The sequence below is a fragment of the Cuculus canorus genome, chromosome 1 (assembly GCF_017976375.1).
Source record: "Cuculus canorus isolate bCucCan1 chromosome 1, bCucCan1.pri, whole genome shotgun sequence".
NCBI lineage: Eukaryota > Metazoa > Chordata > Aves > Cuculiformes > Cuculidae > Cuculus > Cuculus canorus.
The window spans coordinates 11,355,783-11,370,889 of record NC_071401.1 but is presented as its reverse complement, the minus strand read 5'-3'; the positions used below and the strand labels follow the sequence as shown (position 1 = coordinate 11,370,889).

Here is a 15,107-nt window from a genome sequence, read left to right as displayed (position 1 = left end):
CAACAAAACATTTGGCATGAAGCTAAAATTAGCCATTTACTGGGTTGAATGAAGTTCAGAAAGCAGAGGGGAAAAATAGCCAAGCATGGGAAATTATAAGCAAGATGTTGTTTTCTTTGGTATCAAAATCTAATGAGATCCTCAGTGTTGAGAACAGTGTAAGCACTTTGTGTGCCAAATACTGGCATGAGAAGCACAGTCCACATAAACCAGCAAGACCCAGTTAAAGACTTGTTCTTGAAACCCTATGAAACATCCATCTTGCGCAGCTGCCAAGCCTGGAGGAGAACCCACATGTGGTACAAGGCTTGGTGCACAAGCCCAGCTAGAAGTCATGAAACACCCTTTGAGGATTATATATTTAGTACATAACATGATGGCATAACAAGAACCAGAGGACTTTTCTGATTCATTAGGGATAAGAAATTGAACTAAGATAAACTGTGAAGGCTCCCTGGCGTGGCCAGTGCCAGCCAGAGGAGTGAAGGTGACCTGGCGAGGCTGTGTTCTCTGCTTCACCAGAGGCAGGACTAGCACCGTCCACATCATTCCTGAACAAGGTTGGTCCAACCTCTTCTTAAAGACCCTCCAGGAGGTTTCTCCATCTCCTTGAGGCATTTATTTCAGTGACTAACTTCTCCAATTGCTAGGAGTTTTCCTAATATATAACCTGAATTTCCCTTGCAGTAATTTAAAGCAGTTGCTTCTTTTCTCCTTTTCCTCTTCATGGCTATAGTCCACCTACCTGGAAACTATGGCTGCACACTTTCTCAAGTCCCTAATTGCACTGCAGCGTTGGTGACTCTTAGTAAGTTACCCATCAACAACAGTATCAGATTTGTATACTAAATATTTTGTGCCCCTAACATAAAAGTCCAAGGTTTTCCCTAACAAATGACCTTTAAATACCTCTACCAGGGGGCTTAAGCTTAACCACCATGTACATAAACAGTAGCGCCAGTCCCAGAAGAAGCGTGCCACCCATTTCCACACAGGAAAATGAAGCCACTAGAGTTGTGTAACGACTGTCCTGCTCCTTAAAAACATCCTGTCCTTTCTAAATTAGATTATGAAAAACATGCAAAAATCAGCAGCAATTATTCAGGAAAGATGTTCCAAAGCAAACTCTTGCAAGACAATTATATTTGTGACTTTGGAATAACTAGCTGCTAAAAGATGCAGAAATAAGTTGGATCTACTGTGTGAAGCCCAGCAGCCAGAAGACAAGTTACTGCAAAGACTGCCTGCTGCCACAGCCCCAAAATCTTGGAAAATACTTCCCATGAATCAAATGTACTCAGTTAGAAGAAAGGGTGCAAAAACACTAGGTATCTACACATGCAGCCCCTTCTTTGCAAAGCTACTCAAGGCACAAGAAGACATCTTCTAGCTTTAAATACACAGTCTTCACAGCAGCCAGTAATTTCTGCCAACATTACATAAAGATGCGCTTTCCAAGATTACTCTTAAGGTTGCATTTGCCTTGTGTTATGAAGGTTATCTAGATATTATTTAAAACCTTCACTTCATACTGAATAATCTGGAGGAAGCAGCTTGTGCAAGCGAGGCAATATGGATAGCTGCAAACTGGAGCACAAGTCTAAACAAGAGGTGAATCATTGCTTTCTTCATCTTGCTCTCCGACCTGCACCCTGCTTCTTCAGCCTCTGCAAAGCTGGTCCTTGAGGCAAGAGCAGAGCAAAAAACTGCATATGCTTCTTCTAGGGGGATCTGGGCTCCACTCCCCTGTGTCCCCATTCAAAGTGACTGCTATTACTCCTTTGACCCTGCAGATAAATTACTGCTGAGAAGGAAAGGAGGAAATGGTACTTGGGTGGATGAACTTTGGGAAATATCTCCAATTAACTCCTATGAATGACATCAGAAAGCTGAGGAGATAGTCCGCTGTGAAAAATGAGGTATGTTAAATAAACCACAAGAAGGACAATATCCAGTTCCTTTTGGGTGGTGGTAGTTCTATAAAACAAAACTTGGAAAAAAACCCAGACAAACAACCAAAACAGGAAAAAAACCCCCAAACATGATCATTTAACTTGATGAGTCTAGTGACAGCACATTTTCAGGGAGCTGGGTTTTCTCTGTGTTAGAAGTGCATACTCTTCCCTCCTATCAGCACAAAAGACCATTTTGCCTTTACATCAAAGCTTTTATTTTATTAAAACTGGTTAAAATAAAATAATAATAATAAAATAATCAGAAGAAATGGAGCAAACATCATTTGGTTGAACAAGTTCTCAGGATGCTATTAATGAAAACAAGGGAAGCTTATAAGCATTAAGGAAGATAATGTTGGCTTTACCAAGCTGTAGAGAAGAACCACTGCTTCTGGGCACACTCCATCTAGGGCAGTGACTTAAGGTCTAGCCAAGAAACCAAAGATGAAAAACTGTGTATGGGAAATAGAAAGCAACATTGCAGATACACAGAATCATAGAATCATAGAATAGCTTGGGTTGGAAGGGACCTTAAAGATCATCTTGTCCCAAACCTTCTGCCATGGGCACAGACACGTCACACTAGATCAGGCTGCCCAAGGCCCAATCCAACCTGTCCTTGAACACCTCTAGGGATGGAGCAGCCACAACTTCCATGGGCAACTGGTGCCAGTGCCTCACCACTCTCATCGTTAAGAAATTCCTCCTTATGTCTACTCTAAATCTGCCCTCTCCAGTTTACAGCCATTGCACCTTGTCCTGTCACCACAAGCCTTTGTAAACAGTCCCTCCACAGCTTTCTTGTAGTCCCTTCAGGTACTGGAAGGTCACTATAAGATCTCCTCTGAGCCTCCTCTTCTCCAGGTTGAGCAAGCCCAACTCTCTCAGTCTGTCCTCATAGGAAAGGTGCTCCAGCACTCTGATCATCTTTGTAGCCCTCCTTTGGACCTGTTCCAACAGTTCTCTATGCTTCTTATGTTGTAGATTCTAGAACTGGACACAATACTCCAGATGAGGTCTCACAGGAGAGGAATAGAGAGGCAGAATCACTTCCCTGCTGGCCACACTTCTTTTGAAGCAGCCCAGGATACGGTTGGTTTCTGGGCTGTGAGCACAAATTGTCAGCTAATGTCAAGCTTCTCATCAACCAGCACCCCCAAGTCTTTCTCTGCAGGGCTGCTCTCTATCACATCCTCCCCAATCCTGTATTGAAATCAGGGATTGCCCCGACCCAGGTGTATGACCTTGCACCAGGCCTTGTTGAACTTTATGGGGTTCTCAGAGGCCTGCTTCTCCAACCTTTCCAGGTCCCTCTGGATGACGTCCCATCCTTCCAGTGTGGCAACTACGCCACTCAGCTTGGTGTCATCTGCAAACTTGCTGAGGGGGCACTCAATCTCGCTGTCAATATCATTGATGAAGATATTAAACAGCACCGGTCCCAGTATGGACCCCTGAGGGACACCACTTGTCACGGATCTCCATCTGGACTTTGAGCCATTGACCACTACTACTTGAATATGACCATCCAATCAGTTTCTTATGCACCGAACTGCCTACCCATCAAATCCATCTCTCTCCAACTTAAAGAGAGGGATGTTGTGGAGGACTGTGTCAAAGGCTTCACAGAAGTCCAGGCAGACCATATCCGTTGGTTTACCCGTGTCCACTGCTGTGGTTACTCCATCATAGAAAGCCACTAATTGAAAGACCACCATTGGTCACACAGGCCTCGTCCCTGGTGAAGCCATGCTGGCTGCCATTAATACGTGGTCTTTTACATTTAAAATGCTTACAAAGCTTCTTGTTTCCCAAGAAAGTGGGTTTGCTTTCCTGTCCAGCTAGTCTCTGCAGGCTATGCTAGCAATCACTAACTTAGAAGAGGTCCCAAATATCTTATTTGAAACTGGATTCTCAGCTGAAGCAAGAAACAAGCTGCTCAGCAACCAAAATGCCATATGCACGTACACCAGCTATATTCTGCTTCATGTTAACTCCAGGAACGCATTGCCAGAGTATGATTAAATTATCTCAAAATGTTGCAACCAATTCCACTTACCTTAAAACTAGAGCCATTTTTGGGGTGCTTCTTTGGAAGGAGAATAATGATGGAGAGGGCCAAAGATAAGCAGCAAAAAATGAGCCTGGGCAGGCTACAGGGAGTGGGGCCACTACAGAGCCTAAAAGCAGGTTTTGCAGCAGCATGCCATGGTGTCAGACAGCGGAACAGGACTCCTGCAGACCACAGGAGAGCTGCTGCTCGAATTAATGAAAAACAGGCCTGAGCAAGCTTTATCTGTGACTTGCTTTCTGTCTATAAGTGGCAACTGGAACAGTACTGTGAGCTAAATATCCTGAATTTTAATAGTGATAAAGTGAAACCATTTTCCGTTTGCACATCTATAATTCGCAAGACACACCTTCATCCTTGAGTGAGCTCTGTCAAAACCCCCTAGAGCCAAAAGCTGCGACTTGCCATCTCCTGGGTTTATTTTTAGTTGCAGCAGTAACCACACACCTACCCTCCAGAGCCAAGAAGCTGCAGGCACTGGGACGTGTCACCTGCATCTGAAATAGCTGCCGGGCTGTGGCTAGTCAGTTGGCAATGTGGCCGTGAAGACCACATGGGAGCAACCATAAGCCTGGCAGTCACTGGGGCAGCCCAGCGGCTTTTCTCCTGAAGCTAAAGAAATAACCTTTCTTTCTCTTCACTATCACAAGTCAGCATGTCCTCAGGCATAAAAGAAATGGCTATTTTTAGCAAGCTGTAAAAGAAGGCTTCTTTATTTGAGAATGGAGCCTGCTACTTGGTGGGGCTGATGGAACAACTGGTTTAGGAAGTACTTTCAAATACCCACAAATGCAGAAAGCACAATCGAGAAGCAAGTGGTTGCACAGTTGAAGGTGTATGGGGGCTTCTCATCTCACATACATGGCATATAAAAGCTACTCCATTCTGAACTTGACATCAAGGTGGTCATCCTGTGACTGGGGAAAAAAAAAATAACTGGGAAGAAACATTTTGCACCTCAAGCGGGAATTTTGCAACCTGTGGCAATTTAACCTCCCAGAGCAGTGCAAGCGACTGGGAAACACTCATGATGGGATTCAGAGCCTCCACTCCAAGAAAAACTGCTGCCGCTATAAAGACATCAGGATAATGAACAGCACTAGACCAAATATAAATCCTGAGGGTATCCCAAAATTAGCTTCTCCTGAAGAAGAAACAGTTTTTCCTAAACAAGCAGGAATTTTTTTTGGGGGGGGGAAGGGGATGAGTATGTATTTCTTACTTATTACACCTTTTCTTCCATTGTAATCTATGAGCAATTTTGCTTCCATCTAGCATTTCTAAGGATCTTTCTTATTTAAATTCAGTGGTCTCTGTCTTTTTGCTACACATTATCATCTGTGCCAATAATCTCAGCCAATTCCACCATCATGACACTTGGGTGGGAGTGGAAAACTTAGGGTTCCCTGTCTGGGGCTGAATCTCCCCCAAGGGATCAGTTTTGCCCCAGTCTCAGATTTATCTTACAGTTCTTCAAAATCAAAATACACCACTCAGTCATGAATATGATGCTCTAGAGCCCACTTTTGGTTTTCAGTCTGACAGACACAAATCCCGTGCAGTTTAGCTCATGTGGTATTATTTGCTGCTACTGGTTTAAACTCTGCCTACGAACTGGTTTCTCTTACCCCACTATTACTCACTGAACACATTTCTACTTTCAGTTCTTGGATCCTGGAGCAGAATCTACCTTCACTTGCTCTGATAGAGCCAGTGATGCCTAATACAAATTACAGTCACACTGGAATGTCTGCTAATTCTGTCCTTGCTGAAGACAGAAGCATGAAAAAAAGAAAAAGTTACATGAAGAGTCATTGTGTCATAGCTTCTACTATTATTCAAACCTTTCTTTAGGATGCAAGAGGCATTTTCTTTATTTCTATGTATACCAAGTTACATCTTAATTTATCCACCTAACTTTGTCAGAGGAAGAGCAGTTTAGAAACATGGCAGAAGTTAGAATGGATCCAATTAACTTTAGGTGGAAAGTTTCATACTTTTTGTAAATTTATAGAGGATTAATATAATATTTAAAGCTACACTTGGTCTTGCTGACTAAAAGAAAACAAAATAGATAGAGTTTACTTGCCTTCACATGTCAATACTCCTGGAAGGTTCAGACTGACAAGAACAAAAATGTATATTCATCAAAGCAGTGAAATTTTGAAATTTACTGATCACCATTTACTGATGTACCATTTTTTGAAGGAAAAAAAATCTGTTTATGGCATCTTAATGTAATAAAATTGGAAGCTTTATAGGTTCAGAATATATCTGCAATTCATCTCAAATTATGTTTGTGTTGCAACTTCAAAAATCCGGATACACATTTGAAGGATAAACTTTGGTGTCCTGTTTTTCAACAAAACTTCTGTAGAGATAGAAAAGACAAAAGACAAAAGAGAAAATGTGAAGAGGACTAATATGAATGATGCACAACACTTTATTTGCTGACAGTGCAGAACTCCTCTTTACCACTGATCCACTACTGTAATTAAACTCAGGACATATCTCCAGAAGCAATAAAAGAGAAGTTCAGAACAAACAATGTCAAAATGCTAAGGGTTCACAAAGTAGAAGTCCTAGCCTACAGTCATATCTAAGGGTATTTCAAGTGATTTTGCAATGGTTTCTTCCTCTTAGCAGACTGTACAACTTCAGAAATGCAAACTAAGCGACAAAGATGAAAATTAGTAGAGGAAGTCAAACAGTAGGAAATCCTTTTTTTGTGGAACAGACGTTTCAAAATACTTAAACCAGTCACTTTTAACATTAAGAATTTGTCATCTTTGTGCCTAACAGCTGATGAAGTGGTGCAGCTGGGAGGAGAGCCAGTGCAGTACAATTGATGAGGAACTTTTGCTTTGGTAAAAGGTTACAGCCCTTTTGGATTTCACACAATAAAAGGAAGCCTATCCCAAGTTCCCATCCCTCCACCAGCTACTAAGCACACAATCAACACTAATTAGAAACCAAAGGGCAGCAATTTCTACCCAACACAAGATGGATGGCCAAGCAGCAAGAAGTCCAACAGCAGTTCCCTGATCTTTGGAAGATAACCAGTGCAATCAGCCTATGGGAGAAAAACTCAGAAGTGAACACCTAGTTTCTGGCAGAAAAACCTCTCCTTTTTGACACAGAAAACCTACATCTATGTCCTCTTTTAGTCCTACTTCTGTCATATCACTCTCTCTATCCTGGAGCTGATTTCTATTAAACAAACCCAACATTTAACTGCAACAGGGAGCAGACAGGCAAAGACTGCAAGTAAAACACCGCAGTGACGGGTATGCTGCAAAACACTTTTTTATTTAAGAAGCCTGAATTGTGTTTTGCATTTTTGTCAGAATAGACATGAATATATCAAGTAAAAGAGACACTTGTAACTTTATGTTCATGTAACTGAAGTACAGAGTACGTCTAACTGCGAAAAGTAAGGCTGAGTTTCCTGAGCAGAAAGAAGATTTACTCAACTAAGGGTGCCGACAGTCAAATCTAAACATTGATGATCAACACATGAAAAGGATGAGGGACAAACAGCCACTTCCTTGTTGGTAGAGATTCACTTCCATCTAGTTTAAGCCAAATCTCAAAATCTGAGTTCTTATCCATGTCCCAATCCTTATTAGCTACCAAGAATGAATCTCAACTGATCAAACACAGACACACAAATCACAGTTAGCCAGCTGGACCACTGCAGAAAAAGAAAGGTGATGTCTAACCTGATCTGATCAACTGTGCCATGCAAAGGCCTGGTTTTCCTCCATATACTAAGAGGAATCCATGGCTAATCAAGTCACACTTGAACCTAAGCAAGACATGTACCACCAGCAGACAACAAATGGTCTTCAAAAACAAAGAAGAAAAAACAGTGAGAAACAAAGCTTCTCCCTTATCAGCCCATGAAGAACCTCACCTCCTTCCCTCCCTGCACACCCAATAGTAACACTGGAGCTTGTATGCTCCCCATGAAATGCCCTCAGGACACTGGGTCTTGTGACCGTCAAGATGACTTAAAACTACAGGCACAGCTGAGGAGCATTTTCTATGTTTCAACAGCATTAGATATCAAGGGCAAAAGCTACAGTGGAAAACTTCAGTGGTTTAGGCTGGGACTTGCTTTATCTGTACCTTGGCCCACTTCTGCCTTCAGATTTAGACCAAGTCTGACATACTGAGACAGATCAATATTATCTCCCACAGGGAACTTAGCCTTTAGCCACTAAATTGCCCAAACTGCATCCAGTTAATCTGCCTCACCATCAGCCAGGACAGCAATGCTGCTTGCTAATGAAGAGTCTCTGAAGTAGCATGGCATACTTTTTAATCCACGGTCTCCCATGCAGAGGACTGCCTGGTCCTGTCTGAGCATAGCCCATCCAACCAAGCCCGGTTTTGCTCTGCCAGCACAGGTTCCATGTGCTTTGAAGGCTGTATGTTCAGCATGGGTAAGGGCAGCAGCCACGGTCATGCACGTGGTCTCTGTTCTCGTACGGAGAGACTGTATCAACTTCCCCATTCAATTCACGAAGCAAACCACTGCCAACAGGTAGAACAAACGTTTGATAGAAAGTACAGATAAAACAGCAGCTGCTTTGATAGGCCTAAATTAACTACTGATAGCATAGCCTCTTTACAATACAGCAATTGAATGGTTAAATACCTCAATTCATAAACACACACATTTGATTTATTTGGCTTACTGCCAACCAGAGAGGCATAACTGGTGGATATTAAAAAAAAAGATAAAGACCCCTAGGGTTATGTAAATCCATCGTATCTCTGGCAGAACTGACTCTGAAGAATGCTCTACCGAATTTTTAATAGGAGTATTGTCTGAAAATACATGTCTTGTGAGCAAGCGAAATTGAATGGCAGTCATCCATACTGTAAAGGCATAATGGCATCCTTCTGCTGTGGAGAAAGAGGCTTGTGGGTTTTTTTTCATAAGAAGTACGATAAATGTTCAGAATATTAGATTAATATAAGAGCAGTACACAGCGAAATACCCCAACAATGTATTTTAATGAAAACCTTTACCAGACCACACTGAAATTCACGCTGGAACATCCTTGCGTGTTACAGTATTCCAACAGAGGTCATGCTCACCAAGGATTTATAGGATGGAAGCTGCACTTAAAGGCAGGTTATAAAAGCAGCCTGGGAGAATTGTTTAACCAGGGACTGGCATCAAGACTGCTTTCTCTCACCTCTCCTCTTTGTCACTGCCATTGTGTTCACTATGATAAAGTGCACAGAGAGACACAATTCAGGCACAGTATGCCTTAAAACACTATGACTTAGATTTTTACCACGGGTGAGACTCTTAAGGTTATGCCTACACTGCAATCACTAGCGCAACTCCAGCTCTTCTAGAAATATTTAAAGCTAGTTTTGAAGAAGTCCTTGGTTAACAGTTCCTAAGGCAGGCAGGTGGAACTCAGCTGTACAACCTGCTTGAGAAATGTGACAAATGTTAATTCAGCCACTGTTGAGTTTTCAGTGGAAATGAGTAAGTTAGACAGTTCAGATCAAACAGTATCATAAAGAGGTCTGATCACAGCAAGCATAGAGCCCTACCTTTGCACTTTAATGGAAAAAATAACAATATCCTCCTCTGATTAGCATCTTGCTTTCCCTGCAGCTGCATGGAGGAAGCTGGGCTCTGACCTCTGCACCAGCTTGCTAAAATAGTTTCCTTCCCAGCTTTGACTACTTGCATGATAGGCTATCAGAAGCAATAAGGCTGCACTGATGTCCTGGCCACACAAGGCATCTGCTGGCTGAGGTGTTAAGTCAATGTTCACAACTACTGTCAAACACGACGTGTTTACTAAGTACCAAACACCAAAAAAATCTTTACTAACAAAATGTGGAACCAGAGAATTTAACTCAAGAAGGCAAAGGCGGAGGATCCTTCCAGTGTGAAAAGCTGTCTGACCTGTAGCTATGAGATCTCGGACCACACAGTCCTGCTTTCCAGACCCTTTCACTACATTTCACCAAATATTTCACCACCGAATGCCAGTGCTTGGTTATGGCTCTCACCTCTTGTAGCTGTTCTCTTAAAATGCAGAAGGTGACGCACTCTGCTTTTTCCCCTGTTCAGCCAACCGGTGCGAGCCATTGAACCAAGGTGGTAAAGTGAAAAGTTTAGCAGAAGAGCAGTGCACCCACTGCACAGGACCATTTCATTACTTGAGGCGTATCACAGGTGCTTCTTCACTGCATCTCAAGCGAAAGGTAAAATTGCAGAAGCCCCATGCCTCAGAAACTCACTCACCATGTATCCCTGCCAACGCTCCCTCTTCATAAGTCTGTGTCCTTGTAGCACTTTCAGCTTAATAAAAAACACTACTGAGCAAATGGTGTCTCAGAATATGCTGCTACAGAAACATGCTCCTGAGCATCTTTCACTTACTAGGTACTACATAAAACCAAATTCTATTCCTAGACACAGGAAAATCGTGCAGATGGCAGAAATACGGGGTTTCAAACTGCTTTTCCCACACATTTTATGTACAAAACGATCATAGAAGTTATTCTAAATCTGTGTGCAAGAACTATCTTAAGAACCATGGAAGTAACCTGCAAAAATTCAGAAAAACAAATCCTTTCATCCAGTTAAAAGAGGGAAATGTGTTCAGCTCAGCACTGGAGCTTTCTGCCATCTTTTCCACAATGGATTGTGAAACACAGTAGCTTGAGTCTTGGAAAGCAACTCTGAACTGCTGAGCTTGCTGTCAGAAGCATGTCAAAGACATTTTAATTGATTGCCTCCTGGCTGTCACAGTCCACGCAGTGCGCTTTTACCACTTCCAATAAAAGGATTAGGAACCAACCAGCAGGTGACAAGCTCAAGCAGAGGTACTCAACCTTTTCCACAATGTGCGAATAAGCCGTGGAAATCTTTGCCATATGATGCTGCGGACACCTCAAGTTGATGTGTATAAAAGCGAATTGTTTGAGCTCACGGAAGAGAAATGCAAGAATGGTTATTAAATAAAGAGAAACAACCTGTAGCTCAGGAAGTTTTCAAGCTGCAAATACTCGGAGATTGGGAGACAGTGCCAAGGGACTGTCACAATGAACTTGCTCCATTTTGTGTATTCCTCCTTAGACACCTCCCTTTGGCCACTGTCAGAGACGGGACACTGAGTTTCAGTTTGACCCACTATACCTGCCCTAATGCTTTTATATATCTGTAGCAGATTGGTTCAAGAATACTGCTTATTCTATAAATGTTATTAAAAATGAAATACATATTCTAATGTAGATAGGAATTGGCATCACCCAAACAAAGAGATGTTTTAGGTAAACTGGACCACTGTAGAAAAAGGTACTGCGCTAATCTAGTCTCAAAAATGCAGCCCATTTTATGGAGCTGCTTAGTGCCTGGGTCAGCACAGGGAAATACAATTTACTTCATAATCTTGAGTACACTACACTTCAGTTATTAACTAACACTGGTTTTAGGAACTAAATGTTAATTTTTCCTTTTTTTCTGAATGCACCTCATCAGAAGTTACATCAATTTAGATCTGAAAAGGGTGAAGGGAAAAAACCTTGAAGAGTTAAACTATGAAGACAATATAAATACATATCCTCCTGACTCACTTGATGGGCAGTTGATGTTTGTTTACATTGATGGTATCTACCTGGAAGAATATAAGCAGATGTTGGCTATGCTACCTCACCATAAAGAACTTTAGCTAAGATGTTCTCATTAAAATTCAAGCCAATACAAAAATATTAAAACAAGAGTTAACATAAGGTTTCTAGTTTATAGCAAACAGAACTTGTAGCCAACATTCCTTAAACTGTTAAAAGTTAATCCACTGAAAAGCTTTTTTAAAAATGAGCAGCTCCCTTGGCACAAGTTTCTCAGACAAATGCTCATATACAATTGATGACCACCGAGCACCTTTGTTACAGTTCAGGTACTGTGAGGAATGCTGATGCTGTTCTCTTGGTCCTGCCTGTAAAGGGATAGTCCCTCTGGACATCCAAAAGCAGCAACATCCTCCTGCTTTAAGAGGAGCATCTTTTTTTGCCATCTTTGTTTGGTTGATGACTCAAGCAGAAAGAACGTGCCAGATGAAAAATAAAATCTCCCTGACTAACATGCTTTACCTCTAGCCTAAAGGTACAATTTCTAAAAGCAAAAGCCTTGCTGTCTAAGACAGAAGTTTAAGCCTTTTTTGATTAGTTGACTTGTAAGGATTTTTCAGAAGGAGGTGACATCTACACCATGCCTCTGAGTTTTCTGAAATAAGTTTTCTTACACAGTCTCCTTGAAAGAAGTCCAGAGGAATCTTACAGGTGCTAGGGCCACAGATGGAAAACTACAGGCGAGTCTTCACCTGGTAGGAATCCTGAAATAGTCACCAATTACGGCAAATTATTTCTCTGAGGAGTCTTGTTTGCAAAGACTGGAGACTGTTTTACAATGAGCAAGGAGGTGACACACTAACTGTTTTACGTTTGATTAGTCTGGGACAGGTTTGGGCAAGAGGCTGACAGAGAAAGGCGTTATCTCAGGAGCACATTAGAAAGCCACCGACTGGCTCAAATGACCCTAACAATACTTGCAGCCAGGCAGTGTCTTCCTCTTTCTTCTCCTATTTTTTTTTAAAGAACATTTGCATCTCAAACTATGTCTTACCAAAGTACGTCATTACTGAGATACAACCTCCAAACACACTGGCTGAGCTGGAGGCAGCAAAGCCCTAGTGCATTTTCCTGCCAGTGCTTAAGAGAGAGGCTGATTTTCAAACACGAAGACTCATAACTCTATTTTACATTTATATTTTCTTTATGTAAATACAGAGATGTGTCCAGAGACAGATCAGCTATTCCTACTTTCTACAGTCACTAAGGCCAATAGATTGGCAGAACTTCAGATTTACCTCCAACCTCAGAGCTGACAGGCGCTACTGTCTCCTCAGGTTACTGCTGACACTTCTACTAAGAGGACTTTTGGCTACATTTTAGTGACTTAATGACTCTGCAAAAAATCACCATCAACTAGTACTAAAACAGTAAACCCACTTATTTTATACCCTGCCTGAATAAAGACTTCTGTAGCTATGTAAGGGTGACTAACATGCATTGCCTAATGAGACCCTCCACTGCGTTCCAGTCTACTTGCCCTTTTTTTGAATGAAGTCACCACACCCAAATTGAGAGCTTTGTATCACAGTAATGCTACAAGACACGTTCACAGCCTTTACTTGCGCTCAGCTTAGCTTTGTACAGACAGAAGTTGGACAATGCAATGGGTATTCCAACTTCTCTGGGAAACAAGAACCTATGCTGCAGACCTAGCTTTTCCAATAAGACAAATCACTCATGTTGGATGCTGCCTGTAAGTATTCACGAGGTACATCAGAACCCAAAGGAGTGTCCCATACAAAACAGCAACTGCACTGGATAGTCAAACTGCTTTTGCTTGTACTGCAAGTTTCTGTTGGATAAATAGGTCAAGTAACTACAGCTTTATCTAACACCTCCAGCATATGTGACCTAAAGAGCATGGGCACAGAGGGAGACCTGCCTTTCACCTCTATTCCCGTTTTGCTTTTCTAAGCTGTGCATGACAGGCAGCTCCAGCACATCTGCCCTTAGTGCAGGCTGCTCTTTTTCCACTCATCTTCCACTCAGGTGTGACAAGCACCAAGCACTGTCTCCCCAGAAGAATTACCATGCTAGCTGCAGGCTGCTTCGGCCTTTAATTACGCTACAGCTGACCTTTTCAACCAACACACCTTTTCTTCCAACTACTTTGAGAAGCATCAGTGTTGAAGCTAGACAACAGGTTTTAAACTGCAGGAATAAAAGTCACATTGCAAAGCAGGTTCTACCTGTGTGATCCCTGATGCGACTGCCTCATCCAATCTTTCCCCAGTAACACAAAAATGAAACTACTCATGTAATTGAACAGTTTGTTTTGGTTTTGTGGAAGGAACAGAAGATGAAAAAAAATTCTGAAGTCTCCTGAAGCATTAATACAGCATAAACTAGTGGAGTTCTTCTGGTTCAACAGTTCCACTGCATCTGTTTAAATGCAGACCGCAAATGTAAAAATATTAAATATGGTGGAGAAACAGAATTAAAGAAATACAAGGAAGAAGACAAAAGGCTATATCTGATTCTAGCTCAGATGAATTAAAACTTATCTTTTGTAGTTCAGAGGGAGAAGCTAACCACTCAAAATGAACTGTTGACTAATGAACATCGTGCACTCTAAGTGCTGCTTTAATGTGTTTCCTACAACGAGGGACTGGAAGTTTCCACTGCAGGATGCTAATGAAGAGTCCTGATTCAGAGTTTTCTGGCAGTGGTGCTCTTGAGCAAAACCTGCTGCAACTGAGTTAAAGATGACTTAAAACAGGGGTGCTAGAGCATCTGCCATGGCACCCAGCGGGTGCCCCAGACAGTCTTTGGAGGGAACAGAAGAAGCCAGCTCATAATGGGGAGAGAAATGTGATGCTTTACCTTTAAATTTTCACTTCTGGTGTGCTGTTAGCAACCTATTCTACAGAAGAATCATGACAACTTGCGAACTTCAACAGCATGCTTCTACCTCACATACACTTCATACTATGTATAATGTATGTGTGCAGTCACTCTGAAGTGCAGCTTACAGAGTTAGTAGGATTGCTGTTTCCACATAAACGGCTGCTTTAATTTTCTAACTCCAAGCTAGTTACTGCAGTAAGGCTCAGTGGAATAATCAAATCCTGATGCTGATTTCCAGGAAGGGTCAAGGTTCATTCTGCCCGCTGAACAGCCAGTGGGCATTTGCATGCAGGCAGCACAGTTGATTTCAAGACACAAAACATATTGTAGAAAAGGAACATTTCAAGTGTTCTTCCACGCTGGATGAGATCCAACTGGTGTCAGGTAGAATATTTAGACAGCGTGTAGGCACTCCATTTCATTAGACGTCTAATCAAATTCCTAAATGCTAGAACAAATTACTATTTCCACACTTCTAATCAGCAGTGAGGGTGCTTTACTGAGAAGAACGTCAATCAACTCAGAGGGAATATTTTTTATTTTTTTTTAGTTAATAGGGA

At 41.9% G+C, this 15,107-nt stretch overlaps 1 protein-coding gene across 2 annotated transcripts in view; it reads right to left on the bottom strand.

Annotated features, from left to right (window-relative positions):
• The window catches only part of SESN3 (sestrin 3), a 42,060-nt gene that overhangs the window by 15,835 nt on the left and 11,118 nt on the right, over positions 1-15,107 (bottom strand). The window lies entirely within an intron of this gene.